Below are 11,527 nucleotides of genomic sequence, written 5' to 3'. Positions count from 1 at the left end.
ACACAGACCATGCTTCCCCTCCTGTCCCATGGTCTTGAGCTGATGTGCTGGTTCACCGTGAAGGCTGGCTTCAGGCTTGAGCAAAGACTGTCCTCCTGCCCTAGGCTACCTGACCCACGTCTGGCTCAGTGCTACAAGCACCCTCTGATGACGGGTCTGGTCACGTTACAACCCTGCCTCCTACATGTCAACTCCACTCTGTTGGCGGGAGGCTCCATTCTTTTACAGATTCACAGCCCATAAGTCCAGATGACCTTCCAGGAAGCTCCTTTCCAGGACCGAAGGCCACGTCTGGCTGAGTGAAAGGCAGCAAACAGAGTTTGGAGTAAGCTGTACCCTGCCTCCATTGAATGTCCAACCCCTTCTCAGCCCTTGGTACAAAATTCACCAACTTCCCCCACCTGATCCATGACTGATCTACCACTTCCCTTCACACACACAAATGAGATGATTAACAATTAAAAAATGCTTTCTACGTTTAGTCACAAACACACACATCAATTAGAGGAGGTCTTCTCATCCACACATAACTCTAGATAAACAAACAAGGATGAAAAGCGCACACGCATAAACATCTGGAGGAAACAAAGGATTTCATGCCTTACCATGGATCTCTAAAATCTGAAGGCCTTCTCAAGCAAATGCAGAATTTATGAAAAATAAAAACACTTCTTTAAAGGTTAATTTTTGAAAATTGCTCACCGGCTATCGATAGCAAATGAGCCAATGTTTCTAAATTGATAGAGAAATTAGACCATTCTCCATGGCCCATCTCAGTGATATTAAAATGAGCCCGAGCAACGAGTATGCATTTAAATGGGAACAGTTTACTCTTCTCCTTCCCTTCATTTGGATTATGGCCGATGATTGAGAAACCCTAAATTGGGGTACGTCCCTATTGTCACTCTTCCTATTGGACAGTGAGTATTCACTGCTGGTGGCATAGGGCTGCCTTTTCACAGAGACCTAAGTCAGTAAGTCTGCCCCGAGGGGATATTTAGCACCTAAGACAAAAATGCCCTGAAACATTCCATGAGAGCCCAAAGTCTGAGACCCGAAGTAGACTCATCAATTCTCCTACCTCAGACCCTCTTTGCGAACTTCTCAGCAGCCTTGGAGTAGGTCCAGGGGACCATGTGGCGCCGAAGGTGATGACTATAATCTCAGAAAACGAGACAGGAAGAACACTGGACTGAGTCAGGAGGCTTAGCTGCTTACGTGCATGTGACTTTGGAAAATCGCCCAGCCTTTCCTTGGTTTTGTCATCCGGAAAAAGCCTACCTCACAGGGCTGCTAAGAGGCTCCAAGTAGAAAACGTTGAGGGTGAGAATATGTTGTAAACTGTAAGAAGCCATATGAGTGCAAACATGCTTACGTGTATTGCCAGTGCTTTGATTTGGAGCAGGCTGTTTACTGAGCTTGCTCTGTGCTGGGCACTCAATGCTGTACAGGTACTAACTCCCTGCCATGGATGGAATTGTGTCCCCCCAAATTTCATACGTTGAAGCCCTAATCCCCAATGGCACAGTATTTGCAGATGGAGCCTTTGGGAAGTAATTAGCTTTAGATGAGGTCACTCATGAAATAAGAAGAGACACTAGTGAGGTTGCCTCCTGTCTCTCTCCACCTGTCCTCACGGAGGAAAGGCCATGTGAGGACACAGCAAGAAGGCAAAAGCATTTGCAACGCACTGAGAAAGCCCTCACCAGACGCCAACCCTGCAGGCACCTTGAGCTTGGACTTTCAGCCTCCAGAACCGTGAGAAGCAAAGTCCTGTTCTTTAAGCCACCCTGTCTATCGTGTTTTGTTACGGCAGCTCAAGCTGACTAAGACATTCCCTTGGTCTCCTAACAACCCTGAGATCACCTCTATCATCACTGCCATTCTACAGATGAGGGAAAAGGAACCTAGAGAATTGAATAAACTTGTCCAAGGCCAAGGCCACCAACTGGGAAGTGGTGGGACCAGGATTATGAATTCATGGCAGAGACTACCCGGAGCTCACCGAAACCATTTCTTCTTCCTGGGCACACAGCTAAACCATGTTTCCCAGCCCTGGTACCGGGAGAGTTCTCCTCAGTGGAATGTATGTGAAAGCACTGTATACTGCTCATAAGCCAGGGTGGTGTAGAGGACATGGACATTTCCACCGTTTTCTCCCTTTCCTTTGGCAGGGAATTCAGAGTCCATGTGTAGGAGATGGCCCTGTGACAAGAAGGGAGCAGCCTGGGTCCCTCAGTGACATCATGAAGGAGAGCACCTTCCCCCAACCAACCCTCACTGGTCTCCAACTGTAATAGGAGATGAACTAATGTTAGAAGAAGAAGAAGAAGAAGAAGAAGAAGAAGAAGAAGGGGAAGAAGGGGAAGAAAGAGAAAGAGAGAAAGAGAAAGAAAGAAAGAAAAGAATGAAAGAAGGAAGAAAGAAAAAGAAAAAGAAAGAAAGAAAAAGAAAGAAAGGAGGGAAGGAAGGAAGGAAGGAAAGAAAGAAAGAAAGAAAGAAAGAAAGAAAGAAAGAAAGAAAGAAAAAGAAACTGCTGTTGGGATAGGTCTATTTGTTATAGAAGCTCATATTACCTCATGTGAATTCTAATTATATAAGGTGAATTCTAAACACCAAGGTAACTAAACCAGTATTTTATATAAAAATGATGAAGATACTTGTTTGTAATGTAAAAACCTGAATACCACCTCTGATTGTAAACCAGGAAACAACACAAAGATACTTTTTTTTTTAATATTTAAATTTTATTTAAATCCAAGTTAATTAACACATAGTGTAATAATGATTTCAGGAGGAGAATTTAGTGATTCATCACTTACAACGTTTATTTATTTTTTGGGACAGAGAGAGACAGAGCATGAACGGGGGAGGGGCAGAGAGAGAGGGAGACACAGAATCGGAAACAGGCTCCAGGCTCTGAGCCATCAGCCCAGAGCCCGACGCGGGGCTCGAACTCACGGACCGCGAGATCGTGACCTGGTTGAAGTCGGACGCCCAACCGACTGCGCCACCCAGGCGCCCCCATTTATTTATTTTCAAGACACAGAGAGACAGAGTGTGAGTGGGGAAGGGGCAGAGAGAGAAGGAGATACAGAACCGGAAGCAGGCTCCAGGCTCTGAGCCATCAGCCCAGAGCCTGACACGAGGCTCGAACTCACGGACCGCGAGATCGTGACCTGGCTGAAGTCGGACGCTTAACCGACTGCGCCACCCAGGCGCCCCAGTGATTCATCACTTACATATAACACCCAGTGCTCATCCCAGCAAGTGCCCTCCTTAATATCCCTTGCCCATTTAGCCCATCCCCCAGCCAACACCCCCTCCAGCAACCTTCTGTTTCTTCTCTGGGTTTAAAAGCCTCTCATGGTTTGCTCCCTTTCTTTTTACCTTATTTTTCCTTCCCTTCCCCTACGTTCCCATGTTTTGTTTCTCAAATTCTACATCTGAGTGAAATCATATGATACTTTTAAAAGGAATATAGGAAAGCTCATTCACTGTGGCATTTGTCTTCAAGGAAATTTATTCTGATTACCAACACTCATGCAACCTAATCCACTACACTCTACAGCAAAGTTTCCTTTTAACTTTCAGGAGCCAGCGTAGCCCCTGTCCCTGAAGAGACTGTCAATTAACATTTGTTGAGAATGACTGGCCTTTGCTCCCTCATTGCTTTCTGCTCACTACACATACAGTCCAGAATGTCCCCAGGTTTTGCTCTGGGGACTCTTCTGGAAAAGTCCAAAGCAGCCCTGTACACTACGACAGCGTTACAGGCTGGCCTGTATCCCTCCAAAATTCCTATGTTGAAGTCCTAACGCCCAGGACCTCAGAATGTGACTGTGTTTGGAGATAGGGCCTTTAAAGAGGTGATTATGTTAAATGATTCTATTAGGGGCGGGCCTAATCCAACGTGACTGTTGTCCTTGTAAGGAAAGGAGATTAGGACACAAAAAGAAACACCAGGGATTGTGTGTGCAAAGAAAAAAAAAAAAAAAAAGATGTATTTGAACCCATCGTTTAATTTTTGTGGAGTTGTTTTCAACTTAGATTATGTTTTGGTTCATATAGTTCTAAGACCAGAACTTTATTCCAATGTGATATTAAGAAAAATTTCAAAAACAACAAAACTGGAAGAATTTTACAGTGAATTTTATGATGAACACTGATATGTATACCCAGTATACTACCATTAATATTTTACTGCATTCATGCACATTTATCCATTTTTGCTCCCCTCCTTCAATTTCTCCATCCTTCCATCATCCTAATGCATTTCAAAGTAAGTTGCAGGTATCTGTAACTTCCCTTTCAGCATCTACATCACTAACCAGAATCCAGTATTTGTTTTCAGTGGTTTCTTTTCATGTAAAATGTATCAACAATGAGGAAACTCACAAAGTTGAAGTGTACATTCCCCCAGTGTTGACAAGGATATACATCTGCTGTTCTGTGAAAAGGAAGTATATTCAAAAAAGACTTCCAAAGGCCAAAGGATCCCCGTGACCAAAGAAAAAGGCTGACAAGTTTATTGAGGCAAGAAATGATCTGTTTAGGGAACTTAGGAAAGACACATGTCTTGCGTGGATGCAAGACTAGTAGACTTCCGCAATCCCACCTCCCTGAAAATCTACTTTTTATAGCCCTTAGAAGCTGGGAGCCCTTCCTGGGGGACCACTCAAAAAGAGAATGTTTAGGAATAGGTGTGCGTTACAGTCTTCTCTCCAGGGAAGAACATGGATATTATGCCCTGACGGTGTGCTTGAGGGTGTGCTTAAGGGTGTGGTTAAACAAAAAGAAAAAATGGGGGGAGGGCAGGTTGAACTCGAGAAAGTTTCAAGGTCAAGAAGGTGGTAGATTTGTCCAAGATGGCATCAGTCTTGCTCACACACCTGTGTGACCCAAACCCCTCTCAAGCTGTAGAACATAACCATCACTCCAGAAAGTGGTCAAGCCTCTTCTCAGTCAATTCCACTCTCACTATCCCCAGAGGCAACTACTGTAACTTTCATTCCACTATAGATTAGTTTTGCTTGCCTTAGAACTTCATTTGAAAGGAATCATACAGTATGCATTCTTTTGCTTACAGGTTCTTTCAGTCAGCATAATGCTTTCAAGACTGATCCTGTGGTTGGTTGAGTGTAACAATAAGTTGACCTCTTTTTCTGCTTGGGAAGTATGGTTAAATATACTGGGGCTTGTTGATTCATTCTCCTACAGATGCACACTTGGTCTGGTTCCAGTTTGGGGCTATTATGAATAAAACCACTATAAACACTCTTGTATGAGCATTTTTGTGGCCACGTATCTTCATTTCTCGTGAGTAAATACATAAAAATGGAATCATCGGGTCATAGGGTTAGGGAGTGTTTAGTTTTGTTTAAAAAAAAAAAAAGTGTCAGAGTGTTTCTTAAACCAAGGTGCCTGCACCCTTTTACTTTCCCACTAACGATGTCCAATTACCCCATTGCTCCGCGTCCTTGCCAACATTTGGTGTTGTCAGTGTTTTTAGGAAAACTAGACCTTCCTATATATCTGGCTCTGGACATTAGGAAATGGGAGGGGCTTGCCATCCCTAAGCATGTGTCAGTGGGCGCTGGGGTGGGTGGACTGTACAGGATCTAATTTAAATTTACTCCTCATAGCAACTTATTCAGAGGCTGAGAGAAGTGGAATAATTGCAGAACTGGGCTTCAAACCCAGGGTTTTCTGGCCCCCTTTTATTTTTTTTTTTCCCAGCTTCGTTAGAAACAAGAAGGTGTTGAAAAGGGAGACTCCTGTGCAAAGGAGTGTTTGTCAACCTTTTCCCATTAGTCAGAGCCCATCAGGAAGCTCAGAAGATTCCGGTTCACGTTGGAAGCTGATGCTTCTGGCCCTGTAGGTTTGGATGACTTGGGGACAGAGAATAAGGAGGGAGAGAAATCCTTCTCCACTCACTCACTTCCTTCCACCTGCTAGAGGTCTTAGGAAATAAAGCTCTCAGGCTCATAAAAGGCCTGAAGGAAGAATAAGGGGCCTAGAGAGACCTTCCGAAGGTCTTTTCTACATCCCTAAGCCTCTGGCAGAAGGAACCTCTGGGGCTACAGGGTTCTGGTTGCAGCTCTAATCCCAGTTAAAGTTCTGCCTTGCTTATATAATATCCTCCAAAATGGACTGGTTGACCCAGTGGGAGCCAATTATGTCCCTGGGGAGCTTCCAGTTTTGAGGAAATATGTCATTGCTTGGATTTGGGATACAAATGGAGAGGAAATGGAATGCATGGAGCCCTGTCCATCCAGTCCCCACAATGGTATGAGGTAAATATAAATATCTTCATTAGCCAGATGAAGAATCTGAGGGTCAGAGGCTCTGAGTCACTTACCTAAAGTCATACCTGGCAGATTCCAAACGTCTTCCACCTCCCAGAGGAAAGGACTGACGCAGGGGCTGTAGAATCACAGACCTGGAGCTGAAGGACTGACAGAACCCTCTCCATAACCCGCCAGACTGCCCGTGAGAATCCACACTATGGTGAAATTCTCAACAAGACGGCCTCCGCTTCTGCTGCACCTGCTCTGTGTTGAGACCCCCACCTCTGAGACAGAATGCTGAAGCGTGGGGATCTTGAGGGAAGGCAGTGCCTTCCAAGTGGTCTTAGTAGGGACTAGAGCCCGAAGCTGGCTGGGGAAGGAAGTTCCCCAGCAGACCCAGTAAAGGGAGAGTAATTCTTAGCAGAAAGTGTGCCATGGGATCCTGGGCACTTATTTCTACAGGTTACCTATTTGCATTGTAGCAGCAATCTCCTAAGGACACAGTACCTTGGCCAGTAAAAAAGCCACTCTTTGTCCCTTCCTAAACTCCCCTCACAGACTCTGTGGCTCACAGGTGTGTGAGTTGTGGCCTCTCTTATTGCCTGTTGAAGCAGGAGAAAGGCTGAGTCTGCGGGTTCACAAAGTGCTGTTATAAACGCTGCTCTGCTCCCAATAAATTGTCTCAAGTTGTCTTTGAGTCCCTTTTTCTTCATCTGTAAAAACTGTTCCTTTCATCACGCGGTGGTTGAGAATATGCTTTAAAAGGCATGTATTATATAATAGAGTGTACTACAGAATAGACAATTAACTGTTTTCTATTCTCCTTTCCTCTGGTCTTTGGCCAAATAGATGGTTAAAAAGAAAGTTAACTTGTTCTATTGTGTTAAATATGATCCTATTCCTTTGGGGATTGTGAAAAGACTTCCATGCTGTCACACTTTTGCCTTGGGCCTATGACCTTCTTGTCCAGCTGCTCTCCTTTTAAGTCCATTTGGGCAGGAAGGTTGGTCTGATCTTGGAAGACCCTTGCAACTCTAAGCCTGCAGGCGAATTTGAACTAACAGGTTTGAGCACTAACTGGGAGGAAAAGAAAGATAGGGAGGGGATTCACTCATCACTGTTGAGCCAACACCTGGGAGAAGGAACTGAGACCATGACCGCTGCTAAAATTGTTACCCGAACCTGGTTTCTCCCCTTGGTGGATTTTGGGCCTCAAGTCACAACCAAGCCAAAGAATAGGAAAAGGAAGGGTCTTGCTTGCAACAAATACAGACGAACACCTAGTCTGTATTTCCCAAATCAGTGTCTGCTCGAACAACAGTTCTGGGGAAGTGGTTTTTTTTTTTTAATTTTTTTAATGTTTATTTCTTTCTGAGAGAGAGAGTGAGAGACAGAGCATGAGCGGGGGAGGGCAGAGAGAGAGAGGGAGACACAGAATCTGAAGCAGCCTCCAGGCTCCGAGCTGTCAGCACAGAGTCCGATGCAGGGCTTGAACTCACAAACCTCAAGATCATGACTTGAGCCGAAGTCAGAGGCTTGACCGACTGAAACACCCAGACACCCCCAGACCTGGGGAAGTTTTAAGCTAAGGGTGCATACATATTCACAAACGGGTTTGTGTAATGGGAATACAGCATGAGGCTGGGCCAAAGGTCATCTTAAAGCGAAGGAGTCCATGTCAAAATCACTAGGGCCAGCAAGGGTCAGCATTATCAGTTCTCTGACTCCAGCTGGTCTGGTATTTGAGTGCTCATAGGGGTTTAGATCCTGTGAAGATAACTCACCAGTGCTCAGTGTGTGTCAGGTCAATTTTCACTTCTGAATATGATTAGGCTACCTGCTGACCTGCCAGTGGCTGTTTGTTCTTACATTCTTTCACAAGACAGCTGGAGGCCTAAAATGATTTTTCTTATGTCAAGAGAGCTATGTCTGTCCTTCTTCTTCTGGGGAACCCTAACTCTTTCTGCTTGAAATACCACCGGAAACCATTGCCAACTACTAAGGCACCCACTGAATAGCAACAGACCATTGGTGAAAAATCTTTCCACTACAGAGTCTAACTCCCCGGGGATTTAGAAGCCGGCAGAGAGAAGCCAGAGGAAAACAAATTTACAAGCACTTACAAATAAAATGAAAATAAATCAGGCATTTCTTCAGAAAAAGGACTTCTTAAAAGACAGCCCAAAGGGGGCACCTTCGTCGCTCAGTTAAGCATCCAACTCTTTTTTTTTTTTTATGAATATAATTTATCATTAAATTGGCTTACATACAACACTCAGTGCTCATCCCAAGTGCCCTCCTCTGTGCCCATCACTCATTTTCCCCTCTCTCCCCATCCCCCTCCTATCAGGTTGTTCTCTGTATTTAAGTCTCTTGTGGTTTGCCTCCCTCCCTCTCTGTTTGTAACTATTTGTTTCCCCTTTCCCTCCCCCATGGTCTTCTGTTAAATTTCTCAAGATGAACACATGAGTGAAAACATATGCTATCTGTCCTCTGACTGACTTATTTCACTCAGCATAATACCCTCCAGTTCCATCCACGTTGCTGCAAATGGCCAGAGTTCATTCTTTCTCGTTGCTAAGTAGTATTCCATTGTACATATAAACCACATCTTCTTCATCCATTCGTCAGTTGATGGACATTTAGGTTCTTTCCATAATTTGGCTATTGTTGAAAGTGCCGCTATAAACACTGGGGTACATGTGCCCTTAAAGCATCTAACTCTTGGGGCGCCTGGGTGGCGCAGTCGGTTAAGCGTCTGACTTCAGCCAGGTCACGATCTTGCGGTCCGGGTTCGAGCCCCGCGTCGGGCTCTGGGCTGATGGCTCAGAGCCTGGAGCCTGTTTCCGATTCTGTGTCTCCCTCTCTCTCTGCCCCTCCCCCGTTCATGCCGTGTCTCTCTCTGTCCCAAAAATAAATAAATGTTGAAAAAAAAATTAAAAAAAAATAAAAAATAAAAAGCATCTAACTCTTTGTTTTTTTAATTTTTTTTTTTAACGTTTATTTATTTTTGAGACAGAGAGAGACAGAGCATGAAAGGGGGAGGGTCGGAGAGAGGGAGACACAGAATCTGAAACAGGCTCCAGGCTCTGAGCTGTCAGCACAGAGCCCCACGCGGGGCTCGAACTCACGGACCTCGAGATCGTGACCTGAGCTGAAGTCGGACGCTTAACCGACTGAGCCACCCAGGTGCCCCTAAAGCATCTAACTCTTGATCTCAGATCTGGTCATGATGTCACAGTTTGTGAGATAGATCCCCATGTCAGCACAGGGCTTGTTTGGGAGTCTCTCTCCTTCTCTCTCTGCCCCTTTCCACCCTCAAAATAAAGAAATAAATAAAAACATTTTTTAAAAGGGGGTGGCACCTGGATGGCTCAGTTGATTAAGCTTCTAACTTTAGCTCAGGGATGATCTCACGCATGGTGAGTTCGAGCCCCACATTGGGCTCTGCACTGGCAGCGCAGATCCCGCTTTGGATCCTCTGTACCCCTCTCTCTGCCCCTCCCCTGCTCACTCTCAAAAATAAACAACATTAAAAAAAAGAATAGGGGCGCCTGGGTGGCTCAGTCGGTTAAGCGTCCAACTTCAGCTCAGGTCACGATCTCACAGTCTGTGAGTTCGAGCCCCGCGTCGGGCTCTGTGCTGACAGCTCAGAGCCTGGAGCCTGTTTCAGATTCTGTGTCTCCCTCTCTCTCTCTGCCCCTTCCCCACTCATGCTCTGTCTCTCTCTGTCTCAAAAATAAATTAAAAAAACATTAAAAAAAAAGAAATTATTAAAAAAAAGAATAGTTTAAAAAAAAAAAAGGACAGCCCCAAAAAGAAAAAATAAATGATTGCTACCTTAGTTAGCCTTTTCCTGTACTTCTCTCCTCAATTTTCTTTTATTTGGTAATAGGTGTATTGAGATATAAGTGACATACTATAATATTTATCCATTTGAAGGGTACAATTCAATAGCTTATATATAATTTTATAAGATATTATAAATATAAATGTAAATTTGTATTTATATATAACATAATTTATATAACATATTTATAAATAACATATATTTATAAATATATTATTTACTATAATAATATAATAATATAAATAGGGGCACCTGGGTGGCTCAGTCGGTTAAACGTCCAACTCTTGATTTCATCTCAGGTCATGATTTCACGGTTCATGAGCTTGAACCCCATATTGGGCTCCACACTGACAGTGTAGAGCCTGCTTCAGATTCTTTCTCTCTCTGTCTCTTTCTCTCTCTCTCTCTGTCTCTTTCTCTCTCTCTCCCTCTGCCCTTCCTCCACTCTCTCTCTTTCTCAAAATAAATAAACTTAAAAATGTATAAATACTATCTATAAATAGATAAACATAATAAATAAAAGTATAAAACCATCATCACAGTCAATTTTAGAACACTTTTATCGCTCTGAAAAGAAATCCTGTATCTTTTATCTTTCACCCCCAAATCTCCTATTTCAGCCTCAATCACGAATCTGTCTACTCTATATATAGAGTGGCCTATTCTGGACATTTCATATAAATAGAATTAATAACTATGTGGCCTTTGTGACTGGTTTCTTTCACTTAGCATAAATGTTTTGAAAGTTTATTCATGTTGTAGCATACACAAGTGTTTCATTCCTTTTTGTGAATGAAAAATGTTCCATTGTATGTGTGTATGACATTTTGCTCATCAGTGGATGGACACTGGATTTTTCCATCTTTTGACTACTGTATATAATGCTGCAATCAACACGGAGCACAAATTTTTGTGAAGACATATGTTTTCATGTCTTTTGAGTATATACCTAGGCCTCTTTTCCAGAGGTTCAGCAGGCGAATGGCTTCTGCCTATACAGGCCCAGGCCCTTATAAGCTCTGAGGGGTATTCCCTGAGCCTCTGACCTCAAACCTGGCAGATTAAGATTCAAGGCCCACTTCATTCACTGATACAGTCACTCAGTAAATATTTATTGATTCTGTACCAGGTGCCAGGCACTCTGTGACATGCTGGGGATGCAGAAAGAACAACATAGCATTAAACAGCAAAATTCAACCACGTTAATGTAAAGATCTAATTGGCTTTATTAAGCAATTTGTGAATTGACCAGCACCCCCCATGTAGCAAGTAAGGAGGGCTCCAAGGAGCTGTACAAAATGGAAAGTTTTTGTGGGAAAGAGGTTGGGGCAAAAGGTTATAGCAAAAGAAGACCGTTCCAGGCACCGCTGCCTTCCCTCAGACAGCG

At 43.8% G+C, this 11,527-nt stretch overlaps 1 long non-coding RNA gene across 1 annotated transcript in view; it reads left to right on the top strand.

Annotated features, from left to right (window-relative positions):
• Nucleotides 1–9,252: 9,252 nt before the first annotated feature.
• LOC121027040 (uncharacterized) overlaps nucleotides 9,253–11,527 on the top strand; it is a 28,001-nt gene continuing 25,726 nt past the window's right edge. Inside the window, exon 1 of the long non-coding RNA XR_005788534.1 lies at nucleotides 9,253–9,264. This is a non-coding gene — a long non-coding RNA (uncharacterized LOC121027040). The remainder of the gene's footprint in view (nucleotides 9,265–11,527) is intronic.

This window comes from Herpailurus yagouaroundi, unplaced genomic scaffold (assembly GCF_014898765.1).
Source record: "Herpailurus yagouaroundi ecotype Mexico unplaced genomic scaffold, PumYag 28, whole genome shotgun sequence".
NCBI classification, from domain to species: domain Eukaryota; kingdom Metazoa; phylum Chordata; class Mammalia; order Carnivora; family Felidae; genus Herpailurus; species Herpailurus yagouaroundi.
Note: the sequence above shows the minus strand (reverse complement) of the source record. Positions and strands in the feature narration are given on the sequence as shown.